Raw genomic sequence first — 268 nt, 5'->3', positions numbered from 1 at the left:
CACTGTCTCTCTCTGTATTACAGCGCTTACACTGGGAAGGTCACTGTCTCTCTGTATAACAGTGCTTACACTGGGAAGGTCACTGTCTCTCTGTATCACAGCGCTTACACTGGGAAGGTCAGTGTCTCTCTGTATTACAGCGCTTACACTGGGAAGGTCACTGTCTCTCTGCATTACAGCGCTTACACTGGGAAGGTCACTGTCTCTCTGTATTAAAGTGCTTACACTGGGAAGGTCACTGTCTCTCTGTATTACAGTGCTTACACTG

General features: G+C 47.8%; 1 protein-coding gene across 1 annotated transcript in view; it reads left to right on the top strand.

Annotated features, from left to right (window-relative positions):
• The window catches only part of LOC109920615 (proteasome subunit beta type-9-like), a 2,685-nt gene that overhangs the window by 1,841 nt on the left and 576 nt on the right, over window positions 1-268 (top strand). The window lies entirely within an intron of this gene.

The sequence above is a fragment of the Rhincodon typus genome, unplaced genomic scaffold (assembly GCF_021869965.1).
Source record: "Rhincodon typus isolate 14 unplaced genomic scaffold, sRhiTyp1.1 hic_rhity00010261, whole genome shotgun sequence".
In the NCBI taxonomy this organism is placed as follows: Eukaryota; Metazoa; Chordata; class Chondrichthyes; order Orectolobiformes; family Rhincodontidae; genus Rhincodon; species Rhincodon typus.
The sequence above is the reverse complement of the archived record's forward strand: the minus strand, read 5'-3'. Positions and strand labels throughout refer to the sequence as shown.